The sequence below is a fragment of the Pelophylax lessonae genome (genome assembly GCF_965119305.1).
Source record: "Pelophylax lessonae genome assembly, chromosome: 3".
NCBI classification, from domain to species: Eukaryota; Metazoa; Chordata; class Amphibia; order Anura; family Ranidae; genus Pelophylax; species Pelophylax lessonae.
In genome coordinates this window covers 88,575,648-88,587,141 of record NC_138770.1, presented here as the reverse complement: position 1 = coordinate 88,587,141, position 11,494 = coordinate 88,575,648, and the positions used below count along the sequence as shown (strand labels likewise).

The window sequence follows — 11,494 nt, the reverse complement described above, 5'->3', positions numbered from 1 at the left end:
AGAGTCAACCAATGCATCGAGCAGTATTTACGTTGTTACACTTCTTACCAACAGGATGATTGGGTGGATCTTCTCCCTCTGGCAGAATTTGCCTACAACAACGCAACCCACAGTACAACCAAGCAGAGTCCGTTCTACTTGAACTATGGGTTTCATCCCTCTATTCTTCCACCACGCATCCTTCCTTCAAACAACCCAGTAGCCTCAGACTATCTTACCCAAATAAAGGATTCTCTGGGTTTATTAAATACTACCATTGCACACGCTCACAGTCAACAAAAGAAGTACTATGATCTTCGCAGAAGACCTTCTCCACAGTACACTATCGGGGACCTAGTTTGGCTCTCAACAAAAAATTTAAGACTGAAGATCCCTAGCAAAAAGCTTGGACCTCTGTTCTTGGGACCTTTCCCAATCAAAAAACTTATTGGAAAAGCTGCAGTACAGCTTACATTGCCAATAGACCTAAAAATCCATCCCATTTTCCATGTGTCGCTACTGAAGCCCCATGTTCCGGACCAAGGAATAAGGCCTAATATTCCACCTCCGCCTCCTGTACAAGTTGAAGGTGGAGAAGAATACGAGATAAAAGAGATTCTGGATTCTCGTATCTACAGAAGAAGACTTCAGTACTTGGTTAGATGGAAGAACTATGGGCCCCAAGACGACACCTGGCTAAACACATCTGAAATACATGCCCCTAGATTAATCCGCAATTTTCATGCGAGATACCCAGACAAACCAGCTCCAGAGGCCTTCAGGAGCCGGCCTTAAGGGGGGGGGTATTGTAATGTTCCGGTACCTTTGGTACCCTAAATTACTCTTTTCACAAGTGTATGCGCCCCACCATTCTCTTTTGGAAAGGTGCGCATACACCTTTAAGACTGAAGCTGTCATCACTCAGCGCCGGACTAGATGGCTATTTAAATCGCCGGTTCTCACTCACATGTGTTCGTTCAAACACCCTTACCTGGATGCTAACTTGGCTTGAAGCTTTCGTGCTTGCAAGCATACCTCGCTGACGGAACCTCGCTGCGCTGATCCCTGCATCCCGCTTCCGGATCATCCGCTCCTCCTGAACCAACCTTCGGCTGTATTGCTATTAGTGCTAAGTACCCCGCAGGGGAACCCTCTATAAACTTATACTAAGCTTACACTATCTAGCTCTGCATAGTAAAGACTATTTATCACATCTGCATATCTAGATTGCTAGCTCTTAAGACTACTGCTACTTATTCCTGCACTGGGTTGATCTCTCTTGTATGTCCACCTGCTACTCTGTCATCTGCTACCATACATGATTGCTAAACCTACCTGCATCCATCTGCTACTGTCTTACCTTCAAGTGTCTGTCACCTACCACCTCCACTCAACCTGTCTCTTAAATCTTCATCACTGTGTTACTACATACATAAAGCCACTCTAGGAACCAGCTTGTTGAGTGTGTGTATTTACTAGCTGAATTAAGACCTTCCACACATGATGAGTCATTGAGGTTGGGAATGGTATCTCAGCAACTCTCTTACATGACTACTGAAGTGGAATATTTCTGCAGCTGAAAATCCACACCATACATGAAACGCAGGAGCGTTACAATACTGCACAAATCTGGCCTTTATGGAAGAAGAAAGCCATTTCTTAAACCTATCCATAAAAAGTGTAGTTTAAAGTTTGCCACAAGCCACCTGGGAGACACACCAAACATGTGGAAGAAGGTGCTCTGGTCAGATGAAACCAAAATCAAACTTTTTGGCAACAATGCAAAACGTTATGTTTGGCGTAAAAGCAACACAGCTCATCACCCTGAACACACCATCCCCACTGTCAAACATGGTGGTGGCAGCATCATGGTTTGGGCCTGCTTTTTGGTTAAAATTGATGGGAAGATGGATGGAGCCAAATACAGGACCATTCTGGAAGAAAACCTGATGGAATCTGCAAAAGACCTGAGACTTGGACGGAGATGTGTCTTCCAACAAGACAATGATCCAAAACATAAAGCAAAATCTACAATGGAATGGTTCACAAATAAACATATCCAGGTGTTAGAATGGCCAAGTCAAAGTCCAGACCTGAATCCAATCGAGAATCTGTGGAAAGAACTGAAAACTGCTGTTCACAAACCCTCCCATCCAACCTCACTGAGCTCGAGCTGTTTTGCAAGGAGGAATGGGCAAAAATTTCAGTCTCTCGATGTGCAAAACTGATAGAGACATACCCCAAGCGACTTACAGCTGTAATCGCAGCAAAATGTGGCGCTACAAAGTATTAACTTAAGGGGGCTGAATAATTTTGCACGCCCAATTTTTCAGTTTTTTATTTGTTAAAAAATTTTAAAATATCCAATAAATTTCGTTCCACTTCACTTGATTGTGTCCCACTTGTTGTTGATTCTTCACAAAAAATTACAGTTTTATATCTTTATGTTTGAAGCCTGAAATGTGGCAAAAGGTTGCAAAGTTCAAGGGGGCCGAATACTTTCGCCGAATACTTTCGCAAGGCACTGTAGTCCTTTTTTGAACAGCATGTGCTAGTATTTGTAAATATTCAAATTGTGCAAAATACTGTGCAAACAATATATCACAAAGTGATCCCAATGTTTGGTAAAAATATATAAATACTGTAAAATAAATAAATAAATAAATCATGTGAAAAATGAATCAAAATGTGACATAAAAAACATATACATTTTTTTTTTTTGAATGAAGATAAACGCAATATACTGTATTACACCTTTTTGTGTAAAATGCAAAAGATAAGGTTGCACCGAGTAATCCGACATCTCAATCCTTAAAATTGCATGCGCACATGAAACGGAATTAAATAAGTTTATGAGAATGGAATAATTTTTGGTGCAGCTGCACAGCCGATATTCGCAATTTTACTATCCTAAAATTCTCCCATTTGAACATAAAAACAATTTTTCTGTATAGATTATTGGACATCCTGTCAACAGGCCCATGTCGTTTCTTTTTCCATTGTTTTTTTTTTTTTTTTGCTTCTTTTTCTCTCTCTCTTTTTTTTGTATTTTTCTTTACTTAATTATGGTTATTAATGCTCAAATCCCTGATATACACTTGAAAATTAAACTTAATATTTTTCATGGCAATCTATGTTAATTCACACTGGTATATTACCAAATATACTTAGGCCTCCTATGGGCTTTACTGTATATTTCCATGTTGCTAATTGTGTTTCTTTTCTTTCTTTTGTAAATTTCTATATATTTTAACAATGGAAATTTCAATAAAAATATATCAAAAAGAAACAAAACTGTGGGCGCCATTGAAATGGGAACAAAGTTTGGTACACAATATTGTCCATAGGCGATGCTTTAGGCCCCTTTCACATGGGTGGACTGATCGGGGCCGCCTGTCAATTTTTCACCGGACCCTCCATTACCCTCTATAGAGCGGCATATATAAAGGGATATGTGTGTCTACACCTGCCCACATCCAATTAGATCCGCTAAAAACAGAAAATAAACTCTTTCTAGTGGATTGGGTGGCAGTCAGTCCGTTTAAATCTGACCACCCATAAAGGAGAGCGGGCTGTGTCTGTGTCAGCTCGGTATAAGTGGAGCGGACACGGACCAGCCATCTGGCCGATCAGTGGGGATCAGCAGATAGGTTACCCACTGAACAGGTGGACTCCGCCAGGATGAATGCCCCTTTCACCTTAAAGGTGACCACTTTAGGGTTAACTGTAAATGATGGCCCTAGAATTATTGTCGCTTTCATACATAGGTGATCCTTTTTTTTTTTTACCCTATTTCTTTTCTGCTTTTCTGCTTTGTAGACTATATTTCCTCTGCTACTGTATGGTCACTGAAACTTTTTTATATAATCCTATGATATGGACCAACATTATCTACTGCAATGGATAGTTTTACATGCATCTTATGCAGTGTAAGCATTTATGTCTTGAATATGCTCTCATTGTTGTATGTTGGATGTAAACCTTTCCTTTGACTCTAAGTAAAATCTTTTTTTTTTTTTTTTATATTTTTTTTTTTTTGCAAGAGGTGGAATTGACCTTTAATGTCTGTGTCAACAGCATTTCTCCAACCTATAATACTGGGTCAGTGTTATCTTGACATGCTGGGAGGAGCATAGGTTGTGTTCTCAGCTCTTTTCAATTACAGTGAATTTTGCAAGCAGGGCAATATTGTTGGAAGAGGAAGGCAGGATCCATCAACCATACACACCGAGGGAAGTGTGCTGCTATCCTGTTCTGTGAAGGTTAGAACTTTTTTGCTTGTTTGCATACCTAGTATTCTTTTATCTGCACAACTCTTAAAAGCTGGCAATACAGCAGTAGAATAAGCAGTTTTCAGAATTTTTGTTCAATTGTCTATGGTTAGTGGAGCCCAATCAATGTTTTTTTTCAGCAATAGTGACAAGATAAGTAGCAGGGTGGGACATTTTTTTTTTTTTATATATATCAAACTTAAGATATTCCAACTGTGAATGTGTTTTTTTGCTTTGGAAAAATTGTATGTATTTTAATGAAACCATTTTAATGGGTCTGGGAATCCCTTTAAATAGCAGGTCTGGAAGAAATTTTAGGTATTAAAAAAAAAATATATATATATATCTGGAGGTTAATATTTAAAGCAAACTCACCCATTCATCCATGTTTGCTTTTTCTGAGAAATCACTTTAAAAACACCCCTTAGCATTTCTGGTTGTGGCCCTCTTGAGTAAGGGCAGATGATTTATATAGCATTTATTTTTGAGAATCCACCTGTCCTTAGCTCAGGCATGCAGGCAGGAGGTTGTGCTTAGCTAAGAAACCCCCTCTGCTTAATGCTGCGAAGGGGACAATCCCAAAAAAAATGGTTTGAAACAGAAGCCCCTATGGCCAGGGAATGGAGGGTAGAATATATATTTATATATGTAGCACCCTCCTAGGTAGGTGCTAGAGAGTGAGTATAGTTTTTGTCTCTGTCTGCCTATCAGAGGAGCAGCAGGTAAATTCTATATTGCACTCTGCTTAACACGGAGCAGGATCTGTGAGTTAGGTCTGCTCAGTGTGCCCAGTGTGTGATTCATATGGTCTTAGGGAGTGTCCCCACTGTGCCCAATGGAGAAGCACATAGGACAGTGGAGGAATCGTGGCCAATGAGGACACAGGCTTTGATACAGCCCCAGGGATTGGCACAGACTGCTGTCTCGGCTCATTTTGTGGTAGACTGGGGTCACTCGAGTCCTGTCAGTTTCTGAACCGGGAATTCCTGTGGGAGGAAGAGGAGTACTTAGGGTGTTGCTGGGGCGAGGACCAGTGGCACCTGCTGGTACTACAGTATGCCAAGTAGAGGAGACCCGCACTATAGAAGCTATGTGCATGCAGGTAATGAGGGCCGAGCAGTGGCCACCTGATGCAGAGAAGACTAAGGCATAAGGCAGCAGATACGCATTCCGCTCTAACAAAGGTAGAGGGGAGTCGATGCAATGGCCTGCGGTGGGAAAGACTGTGAGTGTGAGCAGCGAGGAAGAGGCTGGGGCCATTGATGGGGGGGTCTCCTAACTTTCAGCATCACTATGGATCCTCAGAGGAGGGGATTGGTGTCTGGAGGTCAGAGGAAGAGACCGAGTGGTACTGGGGATCGGAAGAATGGAGCAGTTTTCAGCAAGCATTCCTGATGAGGAGACAAGGGATTCTGTGGTACGTGGACAATGTGCCAAGAATCTGGGGGTCTGCGAGGCCTACTTTACATGGGTCCCAGATCTATCCCTGCCTCGAACCTATGCCTGGGCTCGGGAACAAAACGAGGCCTATGCCTCCCTCATCACCAAGGAGGAGACCCTATATTCCCCACCTGGGAGAGGTAACAGACATACCCACCCCAGGTTCTCCAGACTACAACGGCTGAAACAGAGAAAGGTGGCCTTGGAATATGGATATGACTATCCTTATGCTCCTAGGGAGATCATGCTGGAGATTTGAGGCCAGGAGAGGGGCTTGGTGTGACGAGGCTGAGGGACTTTCTTTACATCCCGAAACCCCACCGCAACCAGTCAAAGCCGGAGTTATGGAAAACCTTTCAGTCTGTAAAGACCAACTGGAACTTTGGGCAGGCTATCTACATTGATCGTGTGGAGGTCAAAATGGATCTGGCCAGGCTTGGTCCATCCAAGTCAGAGACTCTGAGGGGACGGTTGTCCGAATTTCTCACCCAGATTACTGCTGCTAAGGATGCAGGATGTTAACCTTTTCAGAGACTGAGTACAGAGCTTGTGGAAGAAGAGGGGCTGGAGAGCCTGAATGTAAAGTGTACAGCTATTGTTTAAAATGCTATTTTTGTTGTTAAAGGGCCCAAGCCTTATCCCAAGCCTTATCCCTTTCCCTTCTATAGTTGCAAAATGGGATTGTGAAATCTACAATTGCCACCGTTGGGTGGTTTCACCAAAGAGAGCCAACCCTCCAACTTTACAAAAAGAGACCCTTGTTATAGTCACCTTATCTAATGATACTATGGAGATCCTTTTGGGCCATTGGGCCAGGATCATTAGCCACCTCAAGTTAAAAGGACACTCTGTGGAGTAGTTTGGGCCATCTGGCTGAAGAGGAGAATCTTTTACAGAAAGACTTTTTCTACAAATATACTTTGTAAAGAATTTGTTGGGCCAACGGCTAGTGAAGGAACTTTGTGCAGGTTGCTACCTCAGGAGAGCAGGTAGTGGCCTGAAGTCTCTTTGGTGGGGGGGTGCCCAAGTGTAAGGGCCCCTGAAGAGCCTGTTGACCCCTACAAGTTGGACAAGCTTGCTCAGGCTCCAGCAAACAACTTGTCCTTAAAGAAGACATGTTGCCCAGGTGCTAAAGAGACTGTGCCTATTTTAGTCGCAAATTGTGACTCAGAAGGTAGATAGTTAGCTTTCATAGGGTTTGGTTGTCACCTGTCCAGGAGTAACAACTGAACGCCGAGTCAAGTTTGCCGGAGGTTGGGGGAGTGGCCTGGAGAGGGCGAGATGTGAGGACGCTTGAGTGAGGCTCTCGCTCACCACGCTCCCGGACCAGCCCGACACAGCATTACTAGCGCGGCATGCAAACAAGCAAACCGGCCAGGACTCGCCTGGTGACCCGCTCGACCAGCGATCGTTCAGCTGCGGAAAGGCCCCGCCCGCAGAGGAGATCAGGCGATATTCAACAATACTTCCACCACCAGTTGTCTGGAACGCCTGAGGTCAAGATGGCGACAGCCATCCACAAGCTTGGTGGTAACTGCAGTGAGGGAAGCCAGACTAGACCCCATTAAACAACAGGAGCTGGAGAACCCGGACATTAAAGACCTATTGAAAGCGCTCCCCACAAAAACTGAGATAGAGGCGCTGATTATGCGGATTGAAGAGACACACCGGACAGACATGCAAGAGCTCCGTAAGGATATGGTTCAGTTATCAAACAGAGTTGCCTCAAAGGAAGCAGAGATCACCGTGGTTAAAGAACAAGTTGTGGGAATAAGGAAAACTACGGAAGCACTGTCAGAAGCTACTATTAATATGCAACTATATATGGAAAACTTAGAAGACCGGATCCGCAGGGGTAATTTGAAGCTGAGAGGTGTCCCTGAGGAGGAAGGGGAAAATCTACAGGAGAAGGTGAGAGACATTTTTTAAAACTGTTAGCCCCCACCTCTCACCCAGCGGCCCCCATGGAAATAGACAGAGTCCATAGAGTTGCGGGGTTTAGAAATACAGACCCCAACAGACCCCGGGACATAGTGTGCAAAACACACTATTACACACAGAAAGAGGAGATCCTTCGCAAAGCCTGGGATATAGGTACGGTTGAAATTGCAGGGGCTAAAATAAAGATACTCCCGGACCTGTCTAAAACTACTTTATACCGCAGAGCATTATTACGGCCAGTGCTGGAAAGAGCAAAACAGTTAGGTTTCAAGTACAGATGGGGATACCCGTTGGCAGTGACTTTTTTTAAGGAATGAAACTCGTTTGTCCTCCGCACCCCAGAAGACTTATATAATTTATTTGACTTCCTTGGCACTGAACCTGTGCAAGTGCAAGACTGGCTCACAATTTCTCCCAGAAAAATGGGATACCCAAGTGGGGGACCCCATGAAAGGAGGCTGAATGGAAATAGGACAGCACATGCCTGAGAAGCCTGGACAAATTAAGGATCAAGACGGAGGAGAGAGGGAGAGAGGGTGGGGGATGAGGGGAATTCCGGCCCCCCCCCCCTTTTTTTTTCTTTTTTTTTTTTTTTGGAAGGAGGAGAGGGAAGCTATATATATATAATTTACCTTTTGTTCTCTTGATATCTCCTCTCTCCTCAACCTCACCTTCTTTTTTTTTTTTTTAAGGGTTGAACTGTATGTTGTGTTATGTTTTTCTAACTGTTCAAGATATATGTACATACCTCACCCCCTTTTTTTTGGTAAGGGGCAGAAAGAAGACTTCCTGACCCCCTTGATAGACTAACTGTTGAACATGAACCTTTGCACTGTTCTAATTACCTATAGTTGAAGGAGGGGTTTTTTTCTTCTTCTTTTTTTTCTCTGTTTTTTCTTTTTTTTTTTATAAACATCACTAGAAGACACGTACACGAGTGTAGAGTGGGTGTGATTGGTCTTTTTTTTGAGTAAAGAGGGATTGTGTTTTGTCTTTTTTTTTTTTTTTTGGGGGGTTTTGAGGTTTTTTCTTTTCGTGGTTTTTCTTTTCTTTTTTATGTTGTGGGTTTGTTCTCAACACAAATGAGCAGATAATTGTATACACTGGGTAAATAGGGAATAAGAGGGAATAATAGATAAGAGAGGAGAAGGAGGTTTACACAAATAACAATATTTTAAATATTTATTGCACAGCACTCCCTTTTTTTTTTGTTTCCCGTTTTTTCAGATTAAACACTTTTTTGTTTAGTAGGACCGTATTAAGGGGTCCCTAAGAGGGTGATAGAACACGGAGAGTGGGGGGTATTCTCCCCTTTTTTTTTTCTCCTCCTTTGGCAAGATTAAATAACTCAGGAACTTTCTAATGAGGAGTGAAGGATGGAGAAGGATTTAACTAACAGTTGTTTGATTGGAGTATTAGGAGAGGGGGAAGGAGTCGGTGAAGGAGGAAAGGATTACGAAGCTGACCCCTTGGAGGGGTTGGGGGGATGGGGGGGGAGGGGCCGAGGGGGGGGAGGGATTTTCCCTCTATCTACCCTCTTCCCACCACCAAGCAAATCTTGAATGACCCGAATGGTCGCTACCTATTTATAAAAGGGACTATACGAGAGACCGTAGTTACACTAGCCAACATGTACGTCCCAAATACAAAACAAGACGGATTCCTGAGAAGAGGGATGGATATACTCAATGAGTTTAGAGAGGGACAACTAATAATAGGGGGAGATTTGAATATTCCTTTGATCCCATCAGAGGACACATCCCGGGGTGTATCCTCAATCCCTTCTAGAGTACAAAAAAAGTTTGCCAAAATATTACGGGAAGGACAATTAATAGATGCATGGCGTCTTAGGCACCCAGGAGAAAGAGATTATTCATTCTATTCCCACTTACATCAACAATACATAATAATGTATTAATATAGATTATATCAACAAAAATAATATAGATTATTTCCTAATTCCACACAGCCAACTACACGCTATAAAAGATATAAAGATGGGTTCAGTAACTTGGTCCGACCATGCCCCAATTATAATAACTTACGAGCTACCAAATAAAAGAGAAAGGAGAGAAACAACTTGGAGATTGAATGAAAGTCTTTTACAGGATCAGGAGACTATGGTAGAGGTCGAATCAGAAATAGAATTCTTTTTTTTAACTAATACCACTGAAGACTCAGATCCAGGCATAATATGGGAAACTCACAAAGCAGTTATACGGGGTATTTTAATCAAGCATGGGGCAAGGATCAAAAAACAACGAAACAAACAACTAGACCACTTACTCCAATCTTTATATAAAGTAGAAGCAAAACATAAACATGCACCGACAATAGAGGGAAAGGCAGAATTATTAAGAATAAGAAAGGAGATTAACAAACTCTTATCTTTCAGAGCCAAAGCAGCAATTCAGAAAACTAAAAAGAATATCTATGAATCAGGAGATAAATGCGGAAGGCTACTAGCAAGATCACTTAGAGATGAAAACTTGACATCCTATATACCATACATAGTAAATGATGCAGGACAGAAATTTACCTACCCTAAACAGATAACTCAAGAATTCAAAAAATATTACGAAACTTTATATAATTTAAAAACCCCGATAGTCCCACATACGCAGCTGGAGGAATATGTACAAACTTCACAAATGCCCCAACTGTCAGAAGAGGAGAGTAAGATTCTCGAATCCCCAATCACAGTAGCTGAGATAATGGAAACTATAAAAAATATCAAAGCAGGAAAGGCGCCTGGTCCTGACGGATTTACTATACACTACTATAAGAAGTTAATCCCATACCTGAAAGAATTTATGAGAGATATGTTCAATGTTTGGGGTCCTGGGAATAGAATCCCTAAAGAAACTATACATGCTCACATAACGGTAATCCCTAAAGAAGGGAAAGACCCCTCCTCCTGTAAAAGCTACAGACCAATTTCATTGCTGAATACTGATTTTAAAATTTTTTCAAAGATCATAGCAGAAAGATTACAGAAATACCTGACAAAATTGATCCATTTAGATCAGGTCGGATTTGTTCCAACCCGAGAGGCAAGGGACAATACGACCAAGTTGCTGAATCTAATACACATAATACACCAAAATAAGATACCATCGGTCCTGCTTAATACCGACGCAGAGAAAGCGTTTGACAGGGTCAGGTGGGAATATATGTTTGTTGTCCTACGCTATATAGGAATAGGAGAAAAAAATGTTAAAATGGATAACACAGAGTTATTCAATCCCATCGGCTAGAGTGAAGGTAAATGGAATTCTTTCTTCAGAATTCTTAATTGTAAACGGAACAAGACAGGGATGCCCCCTGTCTCCACTCCTGTTCGTATTATCCCTGGAGCCCTTCGTCTGCAAAATTCGAATGAATCCTGATATTTCAGGTATCAAAGTGGGGAAGGACCAATATAAAATATCAGCGTATGCAAATCCAACTATATCACTTCCCAATTTGTTATACAAATTGGAGAGATATGGTACCCAATCGAATATGAAGATAAACTTCATTAAGTCCGAAACAATGGGAATAGAACTGTCAGATGCACTCCAACAACAATTAAACGTAAATTTCAAGTTGAACTGGACAAAGAGGGCCCTAAAATATCTCTGGACATTGATTACACCAAAAATATCGCAATTATTTACCTTAAATTTCAGCCCCTTATTAAAATCAATAAGTTTATTATTGCAAAAATGGAAAGGGGGAATGTATTCATGGATTGGAAGGTGCAATATAGTTAAAATGAGTGTTTTACCAAAATTTTTGTACATGTTCCAGGCACTTTCCATCCATATTCCACCCCGATACCTGTCACAGATCGAAACCATGATAATGAATTTTATCTGGAA

At 41.9% G+C, this 11,494-nt stretch overlaps 1 protein-coding gene across 1 annotated transcript in view; it reads left to right on the top strand.

Moving 5' to 3' along the window:
* The first annotated feature begins 4,092 nt into the window (after positions 1 to 4,092).
* The window catches only part of LOC309551304 (cytochrome P450 2K1-like), a 54,704-nt gene continuing 47,302 nt past the window's right edge, over positions 4,093 to 11,494 (top strand). The window contains exon 1 of the mRNA XM_082251836.1: positions 4,093 to 4,241. The gene's annotated coding sequence lies outside the window, so the exon portion shown is untranslated. The remainder of the gene's footprint in view (positions 4,242 to 11,494) is intronic.